This window comes from Mixophyes fleayi, chromosome 5 (genome assembly GCF_038048845.1).
Source record: "Mixophyes fleayi isolate aMixFle1 chromosome 5, aMixFle1.hap1, whole genome shotgun sequence".
Lineage (NCBI taxonomy): Eukaryota > Metazoa > Chordata > Amphibia > Anura > Limnodynastidae > Mixophyes > Mixophyes fleayi.
The window spans coordinates 54,383,694-54,408,425 of NC_134406.1; the positions used below are offsets into that span (position 1 = coordinate 54,383,694).

Sequence of the window (24,732 nt, forward strand, 5' to 3'; positions counted from 1 at the left end):
ACTAAAACAGGCCAATAAATTTCCCACCGTTAGTACTACTATATTTTCATTTGCACAAACAGTTACATTTATCGAAAAATAATTGTTGGCAAAACTCTCTCTCTCACTAATTTGCAATATATGAATTTTCATCTGTCTTCATTCCCTCATCCTTTAAACAAGTTTATGTCTCACCTGTTCTTAAAAACCCTTCTCTCAACCCTGCCTCTTTCGCTATCATCCAATATACTCCTCTCATTCGGCCTCCAAATTGCTAGAGCTACTAGTCTATAATGGCATCATGAGTTTCTTCTCCTCTCACTACCTTCTTGACCCACTACAATCTGGCTTAATTCCCTGCCCCTACCTACAATTCTTTTCATCCTCCTGCACCTCTCTGCCTCTTTCAGTATTGAGAACCACCCTCTCCTCCTGCACACCCATCATTTCACTCATTCTTTCATGACAACTGTCTGGTTCACTTCCTACCTGTTTAATTGCTCTTCCGGCCCCTCCTCTTGTTCTCCCCCTCTACCGTTGGGGTCCTACAAGGTCCCGTCCTTGGATCTCTGCTTTTCTCTTTGTACACCTCCTTGCTTGGTGAAATAAACAGCTCCTTAGGCCTCCAGTACCACCTCTATGCTAATGACACCCAAATCAACCTCTCCGCACCAAACTCTCCTCTTCTCTCCTCTCTGGTGTGTTCATTTGTCTCGCTGCTATTTCCTCAAGGATGTGCCAATGTTATCTAAAGCTCAACATGTTTAAAAGAGAGTTTATCATTTTTTTGCTCTCTCTAGAGCAGGGGTGGGCAAACCTGTCCTCAAGGGCCATATCCAGTTCATGTTTTTAGGATTTCTGTCTGTAGAAACAGGTGGGATAATTACTGACCCAGCCAAATAGATTAACTCAGCTGTACATGATTAAAGAAATCCTAAAAACATGAACTGGATATGGCCCTTGAGGACAGGTTTGCCCACCCCTGCTCTAGAGTATGTAATTGCAAACATCCACATCTCTCTCTCTCAGTGGACAACACTACTCACTCCTGTGCTCTTCATATATGCTCTCTGGGTGCCATCCTTGACTCATGCCCCTCAGATCCAGTACCTCTCCCAAGTCTGTCACTTCCACCAGTATTAGACCCTCCCTCTTCCATAATGCTGTCAAAAGTCTTATGATCTCCTATATCGACTACTGAAACATCCTCTCTAGCCTCATTCTCAATTTACTCTCCATTTTAATAAATCCTCAACAATGTGCCAATACTGATGGTACTTTCTTGTCTGTTTGTTTCTGTCTCCCAGCTTTGCCAGTCCTTACTCTAGCTCCCTATTACCTACAGAATCCAATTCAAATACATCACTCTCACCCACAAAGTCCACAGCCTCTCCTCCCTCCCTTCATCTCAGAGCTCAGCTGAATCTTCATGTCCTCATGCCCTCTCTGCTCTGCCCACAATCAGTGCCTCTGATAACCAAATTACACTGCTGTCTCCAAAATTTCTCCAGTGCCGCTCAGACTGCCAACAAGCCTCCAATGCTTTAAACGCTCTTTAATAATTCACCTGCTCATCAAAACCTACCAGTCTTTCTCCTAACAGAACCCCACTGGCCTTTCCACCCTACACCCATTTTGCCACACTATGTCACCTCCACTTGTATCTGCCTCATCCCTTTCCATTAGATTGTAAGCTCTCTTTGCTCATGACATCTTGTCTGCTCAAACCTCATCCACTTGTGTGTCCTTGTCTGTGGCCTCCTGCCTGTTCTTAACGACAGCTGCTTTATACCCTAAAAGGGGGCCGGGATCCACGCTCCTGTATAATGATAAATGTGCTAGTCAATGGTGCCTGAGGGAATCAGATGAAACAAAGGGAAGTTCGTCTAAGGGAATCAGATGCCTATTATGTTTTATGCACAGTATTATGCTTCCTGTATGTCCAGTGTTTTTCCTGTTGGATCTCTATCTCTTCTTCCCAACTGTAATATGCTCCTGATTTTTGTGTCAGCTTATAAATAATTATTATCAATAATAATAATAATAATAATAATAATAATAATAATAAAATTCAGTCTCTGGTAACCTATCTATATACTCTCAATTAGACTAGGCCCTATTACTAGTAAGTAATGATTTGTATAGTTTTACATATCCTTGTGTACAAATTGCTAGCCATTGTTCATAATCTATTTTTGGAACACAAGGAGGCAAAATGAGTTATACAAGGTGCAGATGAACTCACGCTAAGATTTGGACCCAAGTCACTAGCAAGTCAGCTCCTTTAACTATTGAGAAAATAGAAAAAAGAAACAAAGATCACACAAAAAGACGTGTACATTATGTGAACAGACATTAGTTTCCCTGACTGTTGGTTACACTGAAGTGCAGGTCCTGGTATTTAAAAATGAGTGAAGAGGAATGCAGCATAATCACAGACACAAGGGCTGGACTGGGACTAAAAATCAGTCCTGGCATTTAAAGCACCTGCTGTGGGCTCCATTCATGATATTGTTGCACACTGATGTGGCATTGCTGGTGCAGTGCAACATGAAGTATCGACATAAACATATGTATCGTGCTTGGTCTTCTGCCCACCCTGATCATTTCCAATGTTGTGGAAAGTACCTGGAGCACCAGGAAAATACGTAAAACCATGTTGTTTAAATAACAAGAAAAAAATTATATATGGTTAAAATACAATTTATAATGTGCCCATACTATTTCCCCCTGAGACAAATAAGTTAAAGATAAAAATTTGGGGGACTTAATGGCCATATTAATTTATTGAATCATATTATACTATATGTAAGCCACAGCATCAAACCAAATATAATTTTAGTTGTTATATAAAATAAGTTAACATATAAAACATAAACATTGCATATTACTGCAATAAAGCACCTATTTATAGCAATTTAAACAAACCTTAAGTCAGCAGACCTTCCACTTGTTTGGTATGTGTAAATTTGTAAATTTGTAGTCCACTTATAAATCATAAAATTAGGTCTGTGTGATACTCCTCATAAAAGATATGTTACATTTTGGCATTGGGGATTAAAAAGGGAAGATGTAAAATGTGGTTGTAAAACTGTGTCACAGACCTCCCTGGAGATCAACTCCTGTAGGAGGGGAGAGGTGAAAAAGTGTATTTAAAAGAAGAGAACACTTACAAGATATTGACTGACTTTTGAGAAATCAATCATTGATCAAAAACAAAACATTGATAAGCTGTCCATCTTTCAAGCCAATTTTCCTTGGTGCAGATTTTACACCTTGTTTATAAATTTATACTATGAAACTTTCTTCTTTTTATTTGTATCTGTTTTGCTGTATATTATGTCATCTTTTATGAATTGTTTTTATAACATGCAAGCATTGTACTTTTTTTGTATATTAAATCTAAAATTGAATAAGTGCTATCCTTATTGATCTAAACAAATTCACTGCTTGTTTAGAAGAGGTGATTTGCTTGGCTGTGTTAACCCTTTAAATACCAGTGTGGGAAGTGTTAACTCTTTATAGCTATCAGAGCGCATGGCATGCACAATTGGGTAATTAAGTCATAGGCGTTCTACAGGACTTATACGTAGATGGTGGCAGATGAGAGGGGTGGGAGTGTGCGCCTGTGTTGGGGAAGAGAGCAGTTAAATATGTAACCTGAGGGATTGGTGAGCGCAGGATTTAGGCTGGAATCCTGTGTGCCCCCTTACAGTAAACTTCTGAGTCATGAGGGCGCAGAGTGCGGTTTGTGATAGGTAAAGGTAATCAGGTGTGGTTTCCTGTCAAAACAGATGTGATATATTGTTTGACTGTATAATTATTTGATACGCTATCAGATCAAGGAGCCAGAAAAGGCAGGTCTCCCTTACACACTTATTTTATATGCAATGCACATATTTATTATTCTGCAGCAAATCTATGTGTTTTTTAAAAAAATTAAAAGAACTCACAACTCTCGTGTTCCCAAAAGATAGAAAAAAAAATGGGTAAGCACATGCACAAAAGCATGCTATATGGTTAAACAATAGATACATCACAATACATGCCAGCAGTGTGTTTGCAAACAACCATTCACATAGTTCTGAAGACAATAATTATCAGGTATTTACACCTGCCCCTGACCACCTATAAATAATAGAGATTTCTCATCTTTTCATACCAGTTCAACTTGTTTTTTAGCTTGTTTTTTTTTGCTGTGTCTTATTAATGTCACTAGTTTTTATGGAATTGATAGGTTGCCTTCTCATGAAAATTATTTCTTTGTTTTTTAACAAGGCTTCTTAACCTTTTTCTGTCAAGACACCAATAATGTCTGGAAATCATTATTTTCTACACTTTGAGAATATTAATGTGAATAAATATCAAGTACAGGAAACTGGAGATTTGTGCAAAAATATTACAGTATGATTAAGGATTAGAGTATTAGTTGATACTAAACAATAAGTTTGAAAGAAAGAATTATGGGGATCCAAATTAATGGTGGCCACATGTGGGCCGATCCTGTCACTTGGCCAAGGTGCCAAGCAACAAGATTACTGTGTTTGGCCACCTACATAGGTCATATACAGAGCCGGATTAAGGGGGAGGGGACAACGAGGATATGGGCACCCTCATTCGTGAGGCTCAGACCAGGGGTTTATGTGCTGCAGCTCCTTCCTGGGCCCTGACCTTTACTGCCGGCATTGGAGATTACATTGGAGGTGGATTTACACTACAGTATTTGTTTTGGACAGTGTAGCTGGATCACATAGGAATAAATTATTGTAGATATTTATTTTAATTAAGGGTGCAGGGCACCACTGTATATCATTGCAAATGTACTGATATATTTTACATTGTGTGTATTTTGGTATAGGAAATTTATTGATCTCTAATGTATTATGCCAGGTTAGAGGAAGTCTGTTTTCCTGAAAGCTGAAATGCTAAGTAAGCCTTTTCATTGCAAAAGTGACAAAAACTTGCTTTAGCCTGAAGGCCCAGCAGGGGGTCGTTACCTGTTGTCACGTCTTGTTAGAGAGACAGGAACATGTCTGAACAATGTAGACTTAGGTTACAAGTAATTTAGGATATCGCAGGTTGCTGTGAATTTTGTAAGTTAAATTGCGTTAGCTCCACGTCTGGAGAAATATCACATCCTGATGTTAAATTATCTGATGTGATATCAGATGCTTCGGTCGGATGCCTGGTCGGATCAGGGGGCTGGTTTACCCCTGCCAAGATTTGTGTCAGAATCTGTATCAGTGTTCTCCCCAGAAAATTTTGCCAGCCGGGTGGCATTAAGAAGCAGCTGGGTGGGGGCAGTTGTAGTACTTTGCAATAGTGATGAAAAATGTTGGACGTTATTGCCCACACCTGCCAGGACTAGTCAGACTAGTGGTCAGTGGTCTAACACACACTGCTGGCTGTAGTACTCACATAGTGCCTGTTATATTATGAGAAACAATGGTTTATTCTATTATAAATTACTCTGTTGGGCTCCAAGTGCCAGGTGGAAACAAAAACATCCAGGTGGAGCACCTGGGAAATAGGTGCTGGGGAGAACACTGTGTATAAAAAGGAGCTCTGACAATGTAGCATCCTTATTCCATCTGTACCTTCCTGGAGATCACTAGTGCCACAAACTAGTGTAACTGTTAAGACACTTGAGCTAATAAAACATCATTGCTTCAAGATCCTGCTTTGGCAACTACTTACCTGCTGTAATTCCTGTGACCTGCAGATTATACCCAATCTAATACGTATCCGGCTGTTCTGAGGTTGGAACCCAGTGTTTAGTAGCAACACTCTGCCCGCTGCCCTGCAGCTCTGGCCAGTGTGATAGGACAGGGGGAACCATCCACAGCAACCCTGACCTGAAGGCAAGAAGTGAGGTGCATCAGCAAGGGCTTACACTAGCAGCGAAAGTTACCCACAAGGAACTGGATTAATTGCCACTAAGTGGCCTAGTGGTGGCAGCAGCAAAAGCCCCTGCTACTGCGGTTAGAGGGCGCATTTGTAATAAAGAAAGGGGATGGTGGTAAGGCAAGTCCAGACAGCCCCCAGCAAACACAACAGACAGGGTTGCATAGGAGGTCCATCCTGTAACAGACAGTGTCAAATATTTGAATGTGTGTTTAGTGTGGTTTTTAAGATGTTTGACTAAGATCTGAAGAACTTTTTACTATTTTTCTACATTGCCTGTTTCTCTGTGTGCACCTTATTTTAAAATGGGTGGGAATAATTCCTATTTTTGCATATTTCAAATTAATTTGGTTCAAAATAGACTTTTTTTTATAGACTTGGGGGAAAATGTATGAAAGTCTGGTTTTTTCATCTCGCGGGAAATCGGCGACTTTGCAGCTAAAATTTAAAGGCAAGTTTGCACACAGATTCTAGCTTTAATTTTGTAGAATGCACTAAATAAATGATAGCTAGAATCTGATTGGTTGCTATAGGCAACATCTCCACTTTTTCAAACCCGCCGTTTATTAAATATACCCCAAAAGGTTTTTTCAGAGCCTGAATATGCGCGGAATCATGCGGTACTGATTTACCACCCCCCGAGCAGAGCCCCGGGAGGTGCTGCTGTTCGGGCGGCATGAGGATGGCTGGACAAGTCGATCTATCCATCGGCCCTTCTGGCATTTGCCAGAAGTGCCAGATGGCCAGTCCGGCCCTGTCACAGGTTACGGGGGCTACTGGATCAATAGTAAAGTTTTGTCTGTGCATGCACATTATCTTGCTTTTCCAAGATATTTTATTTTGGATCTCATACATAACTAAACATCACACATGTCTAGGCATATAATTACTTGCTTTGTTTCACACATGTAGCATGCTTCACAAACATATTTTTTCTTATAGGTATTGATTAAATTGCAAGACATTGTTTAATGTATCCTTATTTGATTATTGTTAGTTTGTTACAATGTATCTAATAGGGTATGTACTCATGGGGGGTTAGAGTGCCACCCAGGAGTTGAATGCAGTATGGATGGTTTTCAAAACAGTGATCTATTGATAATTATAAAGATAGCCCTGTCTGTTTTCATTGCACTGACTTCATATGCTGGATGGAATCCAGATGCAATTTGATGTATTTTGGCTCATCTGTTGTTTGAAGTTCATACCAGTATTCACAGTGCACACTTTATAGCAATTAATAGATCACTATTTTGAAGCCCACAAAGGCTTTGTAAACTCCAGGTGAACGCATTGCAAGGCAATATAGAAAGGTCAACTCTATAACTGCCTTGTATTTCATTTCTTATAATGATGCAAGTTGCTGATTTCAAATTGTTGTTCTAATTTGACTAATGTGGCCTTAAACATCATCATGAAGTATATTCACTAATGCTTCTTGAAAAGAAACGTTGAAGTGTTGACCATGGCAACCTATCATTTATTTAGTACATTCTAGAAAATGATAGGTTGAATCTGATTGGTTACAAGGATCAACACACCAAAGCTTTAGTAACTAGAGATGAGTTGTTTGGATTATATGAAATCCGATGAAATCTGACATTGGGGATCCGAGTGAAACCAAGTCGTGACTCGGTTTCTCCCACCAAACTCTGATCTCAAAAGAAGGTGAAACATCATTTCCAGGATTTATTTTTTAGCAAAACTCTCGCAAGTTTTGGATCACCATCTTTTGTATATATAGTTCTCTCTCCTTTTCTCAAGTGCCATTTTAGAAGAAACAGCCTGTAGGGAGAAGGTTAGTTGCGGTGCTCTGCTCATAAAACAGTGTTCAGGCTGAACCAGGGACATAGGAAAGAAATAGAATCCTTTCATTATTGTAAAGCAGTTCTGTAGAGAATAGTAAGCTCCAATAGTTTGCTGATCAATTGCTTTTAATATCAATCTTAAAAGAATTTACAAAGACTAGTGGCTAATGGTTGTTAATGCATTGCATTGCCTATATATAATAGTACTAGACAGTAAATGCAGACTAAGTTAGATAGATATCATTCAGAACTAACCAGTATATTTATTTGTTTGAGAAAAACAGTGCTTTTGCTGTCAGACTATTAGCAGCAGAATCCAAAAAACAAACAGATTTCTTTTTTTTAAAATTGAAAGTTTTTCTGGTGAAAGTAATCCTGTGTGGGGCACTGACAACTGAAATAAGTTTGAAAAATCTGGGTGATTGCGGTTGTACACCCCAAAAAAGTCTATATATTATTATATTCTAATTTTATTCTCTTTTTCAATAGTCTATTTTAGAAGAGTCATTCAGTAAATCTGTATTTAAAAAAGGCTGGTTGTGAGGGTCAGCACATAGCTGCATACCCCAAAAAATGCTATGTATTCTAATCTTGTCTATTTTTCAATACTTGCCCATTTTGGAAGGGTCATTCAATGAAATCTATATTTAAAGAAGGGTGTTTTTGAGGGTCAGCACACAGCTGCACAGCCAAAAAAAAACTATATATTCTAATCTTTTCTATTTTTCAATACTTGTCCATTTTGGAAGGGTCATTAAGTGAAATCTATGTTTAAAAAAGGGTGTTTGTGAGGGTCAGCAAACCCCCCAAAAACACTACATATTAGTATATTCTAATCTTTTCTATTTTTCAATATTTGTCTGTTTGGAAGAGTAATTCAGTGAAATCTATATTTAAAAAAGGCTGTTTGTGAGATTCAGCACACAGCTGCACACCCCAAAAAAGTTATATATTCTAATCTTTTCTATTTTTCAATTCTCATCCATTTTGGAAGGGTCAAGGGATTTTGGGTGTGAGGGTTTTTTCTGGGCATTTGTGACATGTAGAACTGCATATAGAACATTGCGGTAGCTGTAATAAAAAGTCATCTGCCATGCCACCAACTGAAGCAAGTCCATTGGATAAATTAAACAACAAAAAAAACTAGTGTAAGGTGCAAGAGGTAAAAATGTTGAAGCGCTACGCACATACACTAAATTTGAAACTTTATACAGCAGAAAATATGGAGAGTGAAGAGGCAGTAACAATCCAATGTCATTAGATGAATAGAGGCATCAGTAGATATTTAGACAAGTAGATACCCAATTATAAAGAACTACCTAATCTGCTGTCGCTATATAAATAAATGAGGATGCTGAGAGATGAAGGTGGCCTGCACCCATACTACAAAAAGTCAAAGATTAGGCACACAGTACATTGCCAGAGCATTCATCGGTAGCCAAGAGAAGAGATATCCTACATTGTTTTCCTTATATGCTCTGTGCTGTCATGCTGCCCTTCTGAATCAAACCAGGGACCTCGTAAATATTTATGTGGGAGAGAGGGTGGAAAAATCATTGCCCCAGGGTAAGTTTTGTCCCCCCCCCTGACGGATGGGGGTCCGGGCACGTGCCCTCAGTGACCCCCTCCCCCACCATTCCGGCTCTGACCCTACACCTGCGTGTTGGATATTGTTATTTAAAACCAAGAGATCTAATCCGACTTTTCTTGAAGTAATCGTTCCGGCCTGGTTGTAATAGAGCCAAAACAGAGTGCTTATGGTTATCTGTAACTTTTTATTGAATATTTTTTGCAAAACAAGTTGCATTATTGTGACTCTCCATGTATTTCATCATAACCATACATATATATAGATATATATATATACATATATATATATATATATATATATATATATATATATATGTGTGTGTATTAACATACATATTTTTTGCAAAACAAGTTGCATTATTGTGACTTTCCATGTATTTCATCATAACCATACACACATATATATATATATATATATATATATATATATATTGTTTAATCTCATCAGGGTTATGAACCTTCAGCCATGATGCAATATCTCCCAGGACAAAAACATCACACTAGAACATTCCTTTTGAAAACATGCATTTTAAAGAAGCGGTGGGATTCAACTTCATAGCCAGGAGCAAATTTCTAAAGATACAACAGATGTCGGCAAAGTGTGCAAAGTAAAATCCAGGTCACATAATATGTCTGCTGTGAATGTCCATAATTAGAAACAGTTTGTGTTGAAGCCAAAGCAAGAACTTTACAAGAATTTCACATTCTTGTCTCTTGTATTGCTCCGTATTTACCCTGTTAAGAAGTATCTCCATAGGAGAAAACACTTATCATATTTCTGTAGCCTCTTGATACCATATACAGTATTAAACATGACTACTGGATCTGTCACTGTTCCAAATGCTGCATTGTTGAAAAATATGTGACCTCTCTTGGATCACACATCTTTCTGCTATTCAACCTTTTCTTTGGTCAGACAGGTGAATATGTTTCAGGTTGTCAATATTTCAAACATATATAGCTATAATTGTTTTTCAATTATGCTTAAACAAGAAAAACGATTTGCATATATTTAAATATTTACAATTTTAATGTGCATAATTATATTTACTGTTATGTATAGTAAATCTTATATTTTCATTATAATTATAATAATTATATGTATTATGCATACATGTTATTTAACTTTTTCATTTACATTTTGTTGTTCCTTGTTTTTTTCCAGAATAACTAATAGAACATACTTGCCAACTCTCCTGGAATGTTCGGGAAACTCCCGAAATCCAAGTAGGTCTCCCGGACTCCCGGGAAAGTCAGCAAGTCTCCCGCATCCTGCAATTTGCTAGCTAAAATAACTCAATTCGCAGTAAATCGCATAATTCTGGCCCCTCCCGCGACAGAACGACGTTCCCGTCGTGGGGGTGGGGCCAAAATTATGTGATTGACTGTGCCCCCCCCCAGCCCTCTAGCCACGCCCCCTGTCCGGGATCTCCTGGACTTTACTATTTGAAAGTAGGCAAGTATGTAATAGAACTATATAGGACCTGATGCCAGGAGAAAAGCATGTGCTTCTATTTTTCCCCTATATTTGATATATAGAGATTTATTCAGGTAGCAATTACATTCAAAAGCTACTGAAAATCATACTCTCACGGAATATCCGGGAGGCTCCTGAATTTCGGAAATTCAGATACCTGAATTTCCAGATCTGATTACATTTAAGGGTTTACCACAATTTACAGCAATTATAAATTCCATGAATCACATTAATGCACTTTAATATCATTGACCATGATAACTTGTTAAACCTCCTTTTAGGAAGAAGCTGCTGCTTCACTCCTGTATGTATTGCACGGACTCACAGACCCACCAGACAGTGGGGAGCACTAATATATTACATGGGAGGCTAGACCTATCCTGTTTTACAAGTTTCTGGAAGAAGGTGAGGAGAGGGGTAAAGGTCCTCACATAATTTAAGGGAGCCAGGGTTTATTGTTGAGGGGAGCACAAGTTTGGATCTCTTGAGACCACAAGCTGGGGTAATACATAGTGCCCAGCTTTGTGGTCCCAGACAGTGCCTCTAAGGTATAGCCAAAGAAGGGTGTCCCAATAATACACTGAAGATCTCACTTTAGCTGCATCTCACCACCAATTCCTGTCTACTCCGACAGTAGTCAGGAAAGTAGTCTCAGGCTAGGGGGCCACTAAATGACACTAAATAGAGGACCTACTTAACCTATAACTGATAATTATTAATGATAATTAACCAGCTTGCTACCAGCCACAGTGAATTTATAGTGAACATACGCCTATCATCAGATCCAGGCTGCCAGTGGCCCTTCTATTGCCGACACACAGAGTTCAAATTGCAAAGCACGCATTCAGTGGTAGAAGAATTCCAGTCAACCTGGTGACATCATGATATCAATATATCCCTCTCCCACTTCACTGTCCCTTATATCTTCAACCTCCTCTCCATTCACACACCTGCCCGTTCCCTGTGCTCGGCCAATGACCATAGCCTCTCCTCTGCACTGATTACCTAATCTCTTGCCAGAATTCAAGACTTCTCCTGTGCTGCCACCTTCCACTGGAAAGACCTCCCTCACTCCATCCGTCTGTCCCCTAATTTGTGCTCTTTCAAATGGGCGCTCAAAACCCATCTTCTCCTCAAAGCTTACCAGCTATCCACCTAACATTTTCCATCCATATCTCCTCCTTCCTCTTCACTGTTCGCGCTCCTCTTATGCTTGATCCCCTCCACGACTCCTCTCATGTCTGCTGTCTGTTTCCCCTCAGTATATAAGCTTCTACGATCAGGGCCCTCCACCCTTCTGTCTCAATACTATTTCTTCTTCTCCGATGTCACAGTGCTTGCTATGCTTGGAGCTTTTGAAGTCTTGGTTTTACTCTGCCTGTTCTGTACTGTTGTACCCTGTATGGTCCACTGTTCGTATTGTATTTTGTATTTTGTACGGCTCTGCAGAAACCTTGTGGCGCCATATAAATTAAAAATAATATTAATAATATTAATAATAACAATATAAATACACTGATACTTTGCAAATGGATTAAGTGTATGTGCAGGCACAGCACAATACCATGTTGTACCTACTGTATATCCAAACAGTACAATAGGAAATAAACCTCTGTTGGCAAATAACAAGACAGAGTTGCCTGTAACAGTGGTCTGTTAGTTATTCACTAGGCATACATCATCATGTCAGCATGTACTCTTGGGCAATATAACCACTTCATTGATCTACTATATATAAACATTACTTATATAGACCTCCACTCTGTCAAACAGTGTTTGGGGGTTTAATCTTAAAATGTAATGTATTTTTTCATTCATAAATAAAGTATTCATAGTATTTTCCCCATAAGCAATAAATATATCTTGTACTTGTGACTTTCTGGAGGGTATCTGACTATACTAGATATGTATTTTATGAAGAAGGTGGCCTATGATTTTATTACATAATAAATATATTAGTTTTTCATTACTTTTACCTATTTATTTGTAATAATTAAGGTTATTTTCATTATTAAGTAATTTAACTCCCTAATTACTGCTGCATATGATATCTGTCTGTTTAATTAATATTGTCTTCACATTTATCATTAAGTACATACGTCTTACTATATCTCTATGTGGATTTCTTTTTGTTACAAATTCTTCTGGGATATTATTACTTCATACAAAATGTGTTTCATGTATCTGCAATTTAAAATGAGTAGATTTCTAATTATGTTGTAAATATTACAAATTGGGACATGTTTAATATTTGAAAAAACAAATGTATTTTTTTAAATGTATATTATTTTTGAATGATACCAAAAGGGATTTACTCTCTTTTTGCCAATCGCTTTGTGTTCTAGTGTACATTTGTTAAACCAGTAGATACCTATATACATTGTAGGTATTTTTACTTGCATTGTAAATTCCATCATCAATATAACAAGTCCTGTTGAAGAAACTGTAAATAGTTTAGGTTGTGATTTCAAGTATTTATTCCAATAGTGTTGCCCTTAAGGGCAAATGGTATGTGTTGGAAAGTAAGGAAAGCAAGGAGAGGAGCTGATTACAGGGAGTGAGCTGTGATGTACTACCACTAATGTGCCTTCAGATACAGGGCTATTATTTCAATCGTAACCTCCATCTAAAGTGGCGGATTATTGCTGCCTGCCTAGAGCTAGAGGAAGAGAGGTGCTATTAAGCCAGTAGATACTGTGCTGAGTACACCTCTAGTAGGGGTTGTATATCTGTGCCTCTTACCATAGTGACATATATTCATGGTCTAGCCTGTGCCACTGAGAATTGTGACCAGGGTCTAAAATGAAAAATAAGGGTAAGTTGCTTGGGCACTGGTCTGTGTATTATCCTTAATGTCCTTTCCTCCAAATTTGGGTCCAATGCATAGAATGAGATTTCCCCGAACTACAATAAAGCCAGCCTACTAGGGTAACTTTGATGACCTTAATGGTGATCTAAAAGTATACCTCTCAGTGTGATCCCAACCAAGATATCCCATCTGTTCCCTAGGCTTCTCCTAAGAATACTTCTGATTAATAAATATAACACTGTGTGCACTGGTTTAATAAAACCGTTCTGGAAAGGAAGTACTGATGTCTACATTCTAATCTTCCCTTTCCTGATGCGCAGGTCACATTCACCCCTTCCATCATCATCATCATCATTTATTTATATAGCGACAGCAAATTCTGTAACGTTTTTACAATTAGTGGCAAATATAGTACTGGAATCCTTGGACTAATTATTTCGGCTCTCCAGCAAGCTATTTCAGTGTGATCACAGGAGGTCTATCGAACGGAACATATTATGTTATGCGCATAACCAACATATCAGAATTTACACATATACCAGTATTTCTATTTGGCCACATAATATTGTAGCCACCAATTCATGTTCTGGACGCTGATCAGCCTGGTTAAATCCTGTCCAAATTGGTCATTTTGAGCTGTGGGTCAATTGATTGCGAATGAATGTATTCCTGGATGTTTTATTGTATATTTACCTATATAGGTTTTTTAATGTGATATTATTTTAATAAATTCCATATTTGCTATTTTTTCAGCGCTTCTCTATTTGTTTTAAACATAGTAATAGACACTACTGAGTAATACAGACAGACAGAGAAGTAAGAGGGCTTGGCTCGCCAGCTTACAATCTATGGGATGGTGCTGCCCATAACCCTATATAGTGTCAGAAAGGTGACCTTGGCCACAACTGGTAGATGAGGTTTGTAAGCTCTTGGGGTACCAGCACACTACAAAAATATAATCCATTTTGCAACTTTCCATTTGTATAAATCAGAGAATGCTTGTGCTACTCAACATTGTTTTATAATTGAATTATACACACTTTTAAATATAGTATCCATTTAAAATGTTATATGACATTTGAGGATTGTAAATACTTGGAAAATTTTATCTGCATTGTTATCTAGTTAATTGGCTATTGTAACTGTTTATTTTATTGCTATTCAGGGATAGCTGGCAGTGATCAGATATGTTAACATTATATTCATTCTGTAATTGGAGAAACTGACTCATGCAAATATAACATTATTCGATACTGCATACAAACATACGTTGTTCAGGTTTAAGATATTGCTTTTCCGCACCTGAGAGTTAGAAGACATAGATTTCAGTTGGATCAAGCTTGGACTATTGCATCAAGGAAAAAAAAAATTGCTATTAGTAGCAAACGGCCTAATTCAGAGTAGAACGGAAGCGCAAGTGTAACTTGTGATTGAAAAGGTTGCGCGCAGGTGTATGCGTTAGGGCAGCACAGTGGCCTAGTGGTTAGCACTTCTGCCTCCCAGCACTGGGGTCATGAGTTCGATTCTCGACCATGGCCTTATCTGTGTGGAGTTTGTATGTTCTCCCTGTGTTTGCGTGGGTTTCCTCCGGGTGCTCCGGTTTCCTCCTACACTCCAAAAACTTACTGGAAGGTTAATTGGCTGCTATCAAAAATTGACCCTAGTGTCTGTCTCCCTGTTTGTCTATCTCCCTCTTTGTCTGTCTGTGTGTGTGTGTGTGTGTGTGTGTGTGTGTGTGTCTATATTAGGGAATTTAGACTGTAAGCTCCAATGGGGCAGGGACTGATGTGAGTGAGTTCTCTGTACAGCGCTGCGGAATTAGTGGCGCTATATAAATAAATGATGATGATGATGCATGCGCCATATTCAGAGTTGAAGACCTCAGAGTTGCCCTCTCTCCTCCTGTTTCCACCACTTTTAACTTTGCTCACCAGTCACTCTGCCCACCTCCTTCTTGGGCTTTCTGTCCACTGACTCCACTCCTGCTTTTCTTTGCACCTTTCAGTGGCTCTTAACCTGTTAGCTGCGCCCACCCTCTTGGGCACAGGTTTCTTGCTGTGCTGAATATACCTCGCTCACCCTCACCCTTTCTTATTAGCTGTACCTTGAGCTACCAGACTTATAGTGTTACTTGTTTATTGAACCGTACTGTTCTACCTTGTACTGTCCTAATGTTTGTACCCTGTACGCCGCTGAGGACATTTTGTGGCCCCTTATGAATAAAAATTAATAATAAGTAATAAAAAGATGTTTCTAGGTCTGAATGAGTAACAGATGCTTCCGGTTGACAACAGACAAACCCCACATATACTTACGTCTAACTTGTGAACATCTACCTTTTATTTTATATGTTACGGACACTATTGCTATGAAGCAGCATTAACTTGACAGTAACAATTTGCAGTCATCATACAAAAAAAAATTATCTTTGCTTCAAACCGCTCAGCACACTTTAGCGGCTGCTAAAGTTTCAATATGTGTCTGGTAATCAATCGCAAACCTCCAATTAGAAGAGGTTTGCTGAGTCAGGCGATTGTCATATCATCCGCTACTTACATCTGCCCCTCACAACCTACAAATAAAAACACTTTTTCAGTATTATCTGTGTCCCAGTCTCAGGGGCGGATCTAGAATATAATTTTATCGGGGGCATACACAGTGGCTCAGTGGGTAGCACTTCTGCTTCACAGTGATGGAGACAGGGGGTCGATTCCCAACCAGGACCTTTTCTTTGTGGAGTTTGCGTGGGTTTCCTTTGTGTGCTCTGGTTTCCTCTAATGCTCCAAAAGCATACTAGTAGGTTTAATTGGCTGCTATCTAAAATGAACACTAGTCTATGTGTGTTTGTGTGTGTGTTTGAGAAGTTAGACTGTGAGCTCTAATGTGGCAGGGACTGAGGTGAATGGGAAATATTCTCTCTGCATAGTGATGAGGAATTGGTGGTGCTTTTTAAATAAATATCGATCATGATATATATGCAAATGCTAAAAACTTTCCATGCCTTTATAAAACTTGAGATATTTAGCATTGCATTTACATTTGCTATGGAACTTAATGTCCTTCAGGGGGATTAATAAGAATGCCACCTGTTTTAAAATTCCAGGATAATTGACCGTTAAGCAGGCGCAAGGAGGATAAGTTTGTCAGAAATGGAGGGTCCTGTACACCTGCAGCTCTGCCAGGAGAAAATTATTTGTGAGTAGAATTCTCCTTTAAACACAGGAAGTGTAGTGCACAGTTTTGTGTCCTCCACAAACACGCTTTATATTACATTTCTTCAGTAATAGCATGCTCCAGAAATAATTGAATGGTATAAGTTGCTGTGGGAAGCTCTTCTTGACAACTTTCTCCACAGCAAGTTGGGGCCTTTCTTTCAGACTGGCAATGTTCAAATTCTATCCATCGTTCAGTTTTTATTTTTTCAGTATAAAAATGTGACTTTTCCTTATTTTTACTTTATTTACTTTCACAAAATTATTGCAACCTGTGAAATATACTAAACATAATTTTTTACAACTTCTAACAGCTGCAGGGATGGCAAATCTGTGAACTTTATCTTTTTTTTTTTTAAGATTAATGATGACATCATTTACAACTTTACTATTCTGAATAAACTTTAAACTGACAAAACATATATTAACATTGGCTGATTGGCTGTCATAGACAAATGCTCTGACACTAGGGGTGCTGGGGCGGAAATTATTTGGATTTGACTATATAGTTTCTTTTAGTCAGGAACCACCAGTGATCATGTCACTGTATCTTCCTGCTCTGACACTATGGGTGCTGGGGCGGAAATTATTTGGATTTGACTATATAGTTTTTTAGGCAGAAACCACTAATGATCATGTCACTGTATCTTCCTGCTTGCTATTGGGGAGCATGCTTTGATGCATGAGGATAAGGATCTCTCGAAAACTGCTTTCCCTATATAAGTGGATAGACAGATAAGATAGAAGCGTTTCTCTTTATCTACAATCAGCACTAATTTTTGTCATTACAAAGCACCAACATTGTATATAAAGGCACTTAACATGTATCATTGCTTAATCCTATATTAAAAGTCACCAATTTTTTTGTCTTCCTTCCCACCATCTGAACACAAGTATCACTTTTTGCTCATTCTTAATTCCAAAACAAAAGATGGCAAGGTGGATAATTTTACACTTCTGTCCCGTCAAATCACCAGCACCTCATTCCTTCACAAGCACTTGGCAGATTTAAAATTCAGTTGGGCTAAAGCCAATAATATATTCTTTAATCACAGACTTGCAGAAAGCTGCCTCTTGGGCCTTTATTCTCCAAAAAGGTCATTTGTGCAGAACTCATTATACCACATAACACATTTACATGTAAATAAGCATCATTATATGCGCATGAGATCAATTACAATAAAATTACTCAAATGTATGTAAATTGGAGATTCTGGAAATATGACCCCTAAGGGGCCTCAGAGGGCCTACATTCTGGAGGCTTGCACTAAACAGCTCAATTGTTCAATTTGCAAAGATATGTTAAGCAACATGTACAAATAAAGGGAAAAGGGAGCAATATTCACATGGCAAAGGAATGGAAACCGTTTAATATAGCTCACACTGTACAGCCCATCTGAGACACATCAAGCAAACTTACATCTTACTGAAGAAGTGTTAGCACATCATGTCAGCCTATTGCCAGGCCCATTCTCTACTGTATGGCCTATAAAGCATAGTCTGAGGTAGCCAGGTAGCATGTACATTAGCAAATCAAAATTTTTTTTGTTCAAATCAGTTGAGCAAATTAATTAAACACAATTAGATTAAGGATAAATGTTTCCATTTTAAACCATTTCCTGGTGAGTTGCAGGGTGGCGTGATATGAAACTGAGTAGGGGCATTGGTATTGAATCTAAATCCTATGATGATGCAATATGATGTGGTCTGCTGCTTAATCTTCTTATTTTACCGTTATTGTATGGGTAGTGATGTGTGCCAGTAAGAACACAAGTACATAGTCACTAAACAAAGTAAATGATTTGTAGCTGAAGTAAACCATTTAGCAGGAGATGGGAAATTTTCAAAATAAGGATAATTGAATTCTTTGCAGCAACATCTTAATTGCGATATTCCTTAATCAATTCTGTTCAGCAGTTTAACAACTATGATTTACCACTTGCCTAGATGGAAAATGAGGATGTTTAATGTGAATTATATATACTTCAGCTGACTTTCTTCAGTTCATTATAGGAACTATGTCACAGATTGCGGCAGTCACAGTAAATAACACTCATTTAGCTTAAAATGCTTAATCCCAATCTCTCTGGTGCCAATTGATTGAAGGAATGTTCCAATTGTATTTCTACTGAAAACATATAATAAATGAGTAGGTGGAAAATCGGAAGCCCATGAATGGGCTATATAGTCAAGGCCACCAACGTCCCTCCAACTCAACTCTTAATATGACTCAAGGCCACTACTTTCCATCCAACAAAACTCTTAATATGAGTCAAGGTCACCAATGTCCCACCAACTCAACTCTTAATATGAGTCAAGGCCACCAATGTCCCACAAACTCAACTCTTAATATGAGTCAAGGCCACCAACGGCCCTCCAACTAAACTCTTAATATGAGTCAAGGCCAATACTTTCCCTCCAACTCAACTCTTCGCATGAGCACAGGTCGTGTAGACATTTTTTAATGTCCCACCAACTCAACTCTTAATATGAGTCAAGGCCACCAACGGCCCTCCAACTCAACTCTTAATATGAGTCAAGGCCACCAACGGCCCTCCAACTCAACTCTTAATATGAGTCAAGGCCAATACTCCCTCCAACTCAACTCTTCGCATGAGCACAGGTTGTGTATACATTTTTTATTGAGCACATCTAGCTAACATCTCTATTCAGCCACGTTGTCATTGCAACAAAAAGAGTTGGAGTACAATGATAATATATGCAGCTGAGCATATGTAAATATGTTGAAGAAGTCCACCATATAGAAATTTAGCTTGTAAAGTTTGAATTCATTTATGAGTCTCCATTGAATTTACTAATGTTAAAAAATTTAATTAGTCTCACAGGATATAATTTGACATGCCAGCGCATAATTTGTACTATATAAGTTAATAAAATGAATATATTATTCAGAAAGGCATGCAATCCTTTGGGGTATTTATTTTTTCCTTGCTTTCAGCTATTGAACCTTCTTCAGTCATCTCAATCAATCAACATTTCATTAGATTCCCCGGAGAGTTGTTTTCCACTACATGAGTCACGTACTGTGCAGTGTTGCCGCAGCAGATTACTCATATTGGTTAAACTCTGTAATAAATTAATTATATGTAAATCACAATGCACAAGCATCTATCAAGTAGCATCTCAGTCACAGAGCCTTGTATAAGTCACAATTCATATGGTTTCATATATTTGTATTCTAACTTTCAAATGTAAAACACCTAAAGTAATGTTCAGGTTTGCCACAATAAACATTTTGTTTCTGTGCATATATATATATATATATATATATATATATATACATATATATATATATATATATATATATATATATATATATATGTTATTATTAGAAACTAATATGAAGAACTCTCACCAGGCCTGGGTTGACAATCTGGCAAATCTAGCATTTGCCACAAGGGCTAGTGTGTCTGAGTGAGGGCTGGTCTGCGTCCTTCACTTTTTTTTCACACCACTGTACATCTGACCTAGACATCTACTCGTCACCTAACAGCTCAGCAGTGGCAATAATTGATTGTGACATTAGTAGGCTTGACAAATATTTTTCTGAGTTTGAACACACAAAAGACTGTGGGCTGCTGGGCTGTGTATTCCACTGCTGCTTTTTGCCCCATTCCAGCATTGCTGAAGGAATCTTACTGATGTGTACATATGTACTATATTCCTACAGTTACTACTGCATTTCCTATGGTGCCATATTCCACTTTTATATAGTTAAAGACGTGACTACAACATGCATATATTTCCATGTTATTATTACCCATCCCTTGTACTGTCAATGTGCACTTGTCCTATGGCCACCTATGTGCTAGATGACAGGTCAGTCTAGGCACTGTCTACCTTTACCATATTGATAGCACCCCACATTAAGTCAGCATTTCCTATATACTGATGTTTAACGATTCAATTGACTATAATCTACAATACAGGAGAAGTAAAGGGGCAAAAGGCACATTATTTTGGTGTATCTTTTATTTACATTGGTTTTTACTAAGTTTATGTCAAAAGCAACATGTTAAAGCAGCTTACAATTTTGGTTTCATTCTACTTCCAAGTAAGACTTAAAATTGAGTCTGATCATTTTGCCCCTTGAAATAATTAACTATCACATTTGCACATTCATTATTTTGTTCTTTTGCAGAGTGTCCAGCACATGTCAAGCTACTAAATACCTTAGTAGCACCCCAATCCACCAGGTTATCTTCTGTGTACAGTAACCCTGGAGCAAATGCAATGATGTGAAAAGTAGTTAATCTTGGCTATGCTCTACACTATATTGTTTCTGACTTTTAGAAACTATGTGTTAAAGTACCTGTATAATGACAGTAAATGTTCAATAAATCTGAGTGTGTCCAGCTCATGGACTGAGATAACTCTGTTCCCAGAATATAAATGTGTAGAAGCCAAAGGTTGCATTGGTAATAATGAAATGCAAAGGTAAATTGTATAAACATATCGTGATCTTCAGCAATTTTTCAACCTCCCCTGAGCTCAGCGACGTGTAATACAATGACTATTTTCTTTGAGAGGCTTAGTTCTCTGGCCCATTATTAAATTATAGACTAGTAACCTTTCACGTAACTCTATGGCTAGTTATTAATGGTATGTATAGAATATTAAATTACCACTGCATGCACAACAATGCAGTTTTCCACCTAAGACAGATATTTCAATAAGGAAATATATTATATAGATTATAACATCTGTGAACTCAGCCTGATAATATAAATGATTATCACTGCTCTATAAGTAATGTAATGATTTTGGCAGTCTAAGTCCATTGCCCCTACTTCAGGCTTTTGTTTGCTAGTGTAGCATTCAGTAGAGCACCATACCGAGAAAGCAAGGTGCAAGAAACCTTCTATTTGTGACTCACTGCTGTGAATAGAGGTGGATCTAAAAAAAGGGGTGGGGTTTATAGGCATAAGCACTGCACGACATATAACAAAGGTAAGTATCACTTACAAACAAAGGAAGCAGGTATTTGTTTGCGTCATTTTTAGATAAGTAAGGTATTTTTACCCTTTACCCTTTATTTACAGCTGTTCTATTTTTGTACCGGTTTTCTCTGAAAGTGTTTTCATAAATGTTCCACAATGTGTTTCTACTATAAGTCTAGGCATATTGTCAGACTTTTAGCATGGTTGTCTGACAAATATAGCACAGTAACAGGCTGAAGGAGAACTTCATGCAAATGTCTGACCATTGCTCAAATAGCGGAACCTGCAGTTCAGGAGATACTGTTGACTGTATCAAATACTTTTCCAGTACCGGCAGCCTAGAAAATGTGCTCTATGTGCAGTAAAAGGTTGTTGTTGCAATTGATTGGATGAGCTTTTTTAGCCAATCATCTAATGTGACAGTTTTCCACTTTGTGATGTCTACTTTCAAAATCTTTCCAGCTGTTAGCCGTAGAAAAGCATTAGACACAGGTGCTGGTCATGGTGAGTATCTTCCATGACTGTAAAGGGTCTCAAGGTTGGTGTTTACTGTCTGGGATGTTGGCTTGTAGATTTTCTTTGAAACAATCCTTGGCTTTAGTCACCCCCTGTTATAACTTTTATGCCCGATCTCCGGGGTCTGCCTCTAATGAATCTTATTGAGGCAGCTGTTTCATGAAGCATATTTGGGGAGGTAAACTGTAGGAACTTCATTTAGAAAAGTTAAGTTAATCCCTGCAAAAGTCCAAACTAATAGGTTACAAGATGAGATAAACTCTAGAAAGCAGCCATGGCTTTCAAAGCGCTCCAGACCTATTTGTGTCCACACCTAAAACAGTTTTTCTCCATCTAATGATGCCATATTCCAGAATGGGCCAAGTACAGTGAGCTCAGTGACTATTTATTACAAGCAGAGCTAGCAGGCTGACCCTGGCTGAGCAGATCATTTGAATAAAGTTTGGGACAGACAAGCCCACTGAAACTACTAGGAATACCAACCCATGGTACATAGCGGAAGTGCAGATTACCAGTCTAGGCCTCGTTGAGAGATTTGATAATGATTAAAGTTAAACATATGTCTTTAATGGTATACATTGCTCACGTACAATTAAGACACTGGGCCTGATTCGTTAAGGAAATTAAAGAAGAAAAAATAAAGAGTAACTTTGCACCTTGGTAAAACCATGTTGCGTTGGAGGGGGATGTAAATTTAAAATGCGGGGACAGATTTATAGTTGGGGTAGGGCATGTCCTAGATCAACTTTAAATTTCAGTGTGAAAATAAAGCTATCAAGTATTTGTGTGCTACATGAAAAAACAACCAGTATTAAACTTATGTGCAAAATAATAAACTAATTTGCACCCCTTGCTTTGAAACATGGTTTGTCCAGAACAAAATGTACTCCTTTTTTTGCCTTACTTTCTTTAATGAATCAGGCCCACTGTGTATGAGGGGTAAGAAGATGCCATTTCAGACCATCCATGTTGACAGGAGGGAGCTGTAAATATTGTGTTTTGAGGGCAGGCACAATTAAGTGTCCAACTGAATAGCAGCCTTGGCTAGTCAATAAGGCTGAATCTTAATTTCTCATATGTGCTTTTCATCTGGTTTCCATGCATTTTGGATGCATCAAAACTTAATGAATTTATTCTAAAATACAACAAATTTCTTTTCATGGGCAATTTACAGCTCTGCATTCATAATATACAGTGTTGCCCTTTTGCCAACCCATCACATTGCATTTTTTATCAAATTCCAATTCAGTGCCATCGCCATAGGATTTGCACTGATGTCTGTCTCACACTTAGGATTCAATGTCAGGTTAAATGACAACTTAGAATTGGAGGCCTCTTTCTTCCTGGACACTAGATTGATACTTAGGGCTAGATTTACTAAGCTGCGGGTTTGAAAAAGTGGGAATGTTGCCTATAGCAACCAATCAGATTCTAGCTTTCATTTATTTAGTACATTCTACAAAATGACAGCTAGAATCTGATTGGTTGCTATAGGCAACATCCCCACTTTTTCAAACCCGCAGCTTAGTAAATATAGCCCTTAGACACAAATGAAAGTGATCTCTTAATTCCTCTAATGACTATCGACTATGAACTTTTGTGTTTACATTTCCTTCACCCTGAGGTCTTACATTACAGGTTTATATACATCGAAGCCCATAATCTAATTATTTCATGGTACAACAAAGTTTACATATTTTCCTTATAAGACACCGCAAACCTTTCACTCCAACTTCACTATACCTGATGTCAAGTGAACTGTGTAATTAGATTTGCATAGTGAACACAGCAGTCACTGGTAGATGAAGGACGATGTGGGTAGGTGAGGGCACAGGGCTGGTCCTGCTTTGTCATGCACAGTATTAACTTTTTCTTCCTCACTAACTGCTTGTCTAGCTCTAGTCTAGTCTGCTCTCTAGCTCCCATTACTACTACTGCTATCAAACCATCAAGCAGAAAACCTCTCCACATCTCCAATGACCTATCAATGTACAGTTTTATCTTCTTTCATCTGCAGAAACTGTGAATTATATCACTTCTTGGCCTTTTGGCTTAGACCAGGTGTAGTTGCCTATGTATGCAGTGGGGCTTAAAGGTGCCCCTGTAGGCAATGGGCCATCACCTGATCCTCTGGCCAGGAGGCCGGTGGTGTCTGGAGCTCGATGTGCTGATGTGCCCCTGTAAGAATGGGCCAGGGTTGCCTTAAAATTCTCTGGTGATGGGAACCTGCAGCACCCTCACTGTGAACAGAGTGTGGCACGAGCACTAAGCATTTTTAACCTCCTTTTATCACATTTTATTCTTGGTCCTGGCCTTGTGGTTGGACCAGAACATTTTTTTACACCCACCGGCCATTAGGCTGGGGCCTGTAGGAGATTATATATAGCACTTATCAGCAAGCACTTTTATTCATGTTTTCCGTATGTTTGTTGTATGGCACTTTTTTTCAGGGGTTTGAGTTAAGGATCTTATGGTC

At 38.3% G+C, this 24,732-nt stretch overlaps 1 pseudogene; it reads right to left on the minus strand.

Annotated features, from left to right (window-relative positions):
* LOC142159444 (histone deacetylase 9-like) overlaps positions 1-24,732 on the minus strand; it is a 126,624-nt pseudogene that overhangs the window by 4,600 nt on the left and 97,292 nt on the right.